We start from the raw sequence: 3495 nt of genomic DNA on the forward strand, positions 1-3495 counted from the left end.
GTCAGGTATATTCTACTTTATTTTCCTCCAAATTTCATTTTCTTTTGGATATCTATACCTCCTTCCACTGATTTAAGTTGTTGAGTTTCTGATTCGCTTAGCTGAATCTCTGTTTTTGGAATTTTTTAAACTGGTGTTGTTGTAGAATAAAGCCTTTGTCTTCTTGTTCTTCTTTAGAACAGTGGATCATATTATGAAATTGCATTAGTCATTGAAATTTGTTGAGAATAAGTTTGTTCTTTGTAATAAGAGCGACAAGTTATGTCTTGTCACATTGATCATTTGTTTTTTCTATAGGGTTGTGATTAGGCCTGCAGGTCCTTAGGTTGTGACACTTGAGGCTTGCATGATAGCCAATTAACCATTCTGTTTCTGGGCTAAATTTCTATCCAGAAATGACTTTTTGTATTTCTGTTTCTGAGCTATATTTTTTAGCAAAAAAATACCTTTGATAATATGTAGTAATTTCTATTTTTGGGTTAGAAAAGAAATAGAAATGCGTTTGTTAAGCACATATTAATTTATGTATATGAAACTTATATAAATTTACAAAATGTCATTCAATACCCAAAATTTTGGCATAGGCGGTGGTGGAGGTGGATACGGTGGCTATGGTGGTGGCGGTAGCGGTGGAGGAGGTGGATACGGTGGCGATGGTGGTGGTGGTAGTGGTGGAAGTGGAAGTGGAGGTGGAGGTGGAGGTGGAGGTGGCGGTGGATACGGTGGTGGTGGCGGTGGCAGTGGCGGTGGAGGTGGAGGTGGAGGTGGAGGTGGAGGTGAAGGTGGAGGTGTGGTGGTGGTGGTTGAAGTTGCATTGGAAGTGTTTTATTTTTTACATGAAATTACTTCTTTACCTATCAAATTAATCATGTGCTCATTAAAGAGCGACCCTCTTATTTCTGGGATAGAGAAGTTAATAAAAAGAGTTTTTTCTTTTCTTTTAGTCCTAGTTCATTCCCTAGAACAAAAAAATGAACCGGTGTTGGCAAATGGATTTCTATTCTTTTCTTGTTCCTAGGAACAAAAAAATTTGAGAAATAGAGGAATAGAATGGTTATCATGCGGGTCCTTAGTTTGTGACACTTACTCATATCACAAGCGGGTCATTGCTCTCCATCTTGAATATCCCTTCATCTAGACTGTTCAATATCAAAGTGTAAAAACAATTGCCTAATTCTTCTTTGGCGATTTCATCAGAAAAGCCATGGACTTTTACTTCGCACACTTCCTCATTCCCCTGCATTTTCCCCATTAAGTCCTTCACCTTCAGAATTAGTAAACTTTAATCCCTTCAATCCCAGCCTCCATGATCACCAATGCCCTCATCTTCACGCAAACATTGAGATAGCACTCCTCTCCTTCTTAATGGCTTTATAAGTCGAACCCCCATCCCATTTACAATATGAACACGACAGCAATGAAGAGTGGCAGAGACATTTTTGGCACTTTCATAATCCTGACCCCATCCCTTCACCATTTTATCCGCCGATGGTTTATTGGTGAAGAATCCCTTCTTATAACATGGGTTGCATTTCAATAAAATTATGATTCAAACTCCAGATCAATGGTGGGTTCTCATAGATGCCTAATAGGGAAGTGAGCCTTGCGGCTGTGTTTGGTTGCTGCCTGCAAAAAAAAGTGGTGAGATTTGTGAGGGGCAGGGGTTTCCTTACAATGTTGTTGGTTGCATGTGGAATGACCTTTGACTTGGGTGGATTTCTACATCTGTCTTCTTCTGCTTATACTTCCTGGTCTTATCGCTATGGAGCTTTCAATTCTATCTTTGATGATACCAGGTCAGAAAGTTCCTTTACATTATATATATATATATATATATTTAATGAAACTTTTGTTGGGCTGTCGGCTGAAAAAGAGCTGGAATACACAATCTATATGTGGGTTTGCCTGCATGCTCTGTTTCTCTCTGAAGTTTTCACCATTGCTGTTTCTGGTTTGAAACTCTAAGGGCCCATTTGATAACGTTTCTACCGTTTCTGGAAACAGCAGAAACATAAATTTCCGTTTCTAGAAACAGAAACATAAATTTCCGTTTCTAGAAACAGAAACGGAATTGAAGGTGTTTGATAAGTCATGTTTTTGGAAGTCGATAGTAGCCAGCGAAAGAATGGCCACGAGTCGTTTCCAGAAACGGCGAAACAAGTAGATTTGTTTCGCCTCGCCTGGGTCATTTCTTGAACCGCCTGGGTCATTTCTTGAACCATAAATAGGTGGAAATTTCAATTTATATTTCTAAAAACAAGTGAAACGAAACAGTTTTATCAAACGCTTTTTGTTCCGTTTCCGCCGTTTCTGTGTCAGCGCGTTTCTTGAAACGTTATCAAACGGGCCCTAAGTCTCTTCTCTTTCAAAACCCAATTCCGTTTATTGGTCTGCTGTTACTCGGCACTATTAAAACTTACTGATCTTTGTTCTATGTTTCCCTTTTTTCTATTACAACTATACCCTGTTCTGCTTTCCAGAAAACCTGAGTGGATCATTACTGAACAATCTGTACCCTTTTTGTTTTGGACCGATAGATTTGAGTCCCTAGAATAGGTATATTGTCAATTTGTTGTCTCTTTAATCTTTGTATTCTCAGGTTATTAAATTTCGCCATATGCCCTAGAATTTTCCTGTCTGATATGATGCAGTATTCTACTAGAAAGGAGAAATAAAACCAGTTCCTATGGGTTAGGTTGGTCTGGTTCAATTCTGAACCAGTTCTTTGGTTTAGACCTAGATTGTGTACTGTTCTTCCCAGATTCTGTTTGGATTTTATTTCATTATTCTTATGATAGTATGGTAATAGTTGGGCTTGGATAAGGTTACTTTAACTCCAGTCACGTTTAGGTCAGTTTCCTTTTGGTTAGTTTGCTTTTGATTTGTTTTATTCTCGAGTTGTTTCTATTTTCAGTTTTATAGTCAGTATAGGGAACCTCCCAGAAAGTATGCGATTGGGAGATTCAGTAATCTTTGTTTATATTTTAATTTCCTGATTTGAGTCTTTAAGAAGTTATATAGGTCTATGGCCAAACCCAACGATTTGATAATGGAATGAGTTAAGGTTTAGTTTTTGTTTGAAGTGGAGGCTGTGCCTCTCCCTTCTCTCTTCTAAAGTACTGTTTCACAGGTACTGTTCACAGTCACAGAGCAGCCCCTTATGTTCCCTTTTTCTTCTCTTAGTCTCTCTTAGCCCACCACAATTAGATCCATTGATTGATCTGCATTATTTTGTATAAGATCTTAACCCTAAACTAGCCATGGGTACCTTTGCTTTCCAAACTAGAGTTTGTTTGCTCAATGGAGGGATTTCTTCCTTTTCATAGTTGAAGGGCTTGGGTGAATGTCTAGTTTCAAAATCAGTGATAGATATATTGGCAACTAGTGAAATTATCATTAATTATGATCATGGTATTTTTGTTGAGTTCTCTATTCCCCTTTATCTATTTCATTCTCCTTAACATGCCATTGTAGTGGGTCAATTGTGGCTTGAAG

The sequence above is a fragment of the Macadamia integrifolia genome, chromosome 9 (assembly GCF_013358625.1).
Source record: "Macadamia integrifolia cultivar HAES 741 chromosome 9, SCU_Mint_v3, whole genome shotgun sequence".
Lineage (NCBI taxonomy): Eukaryota > Viridiplantae > Streptophyta > Magnoliopsida > Proteales > Proteaceae > Macadamia > Macadamia integrifolia.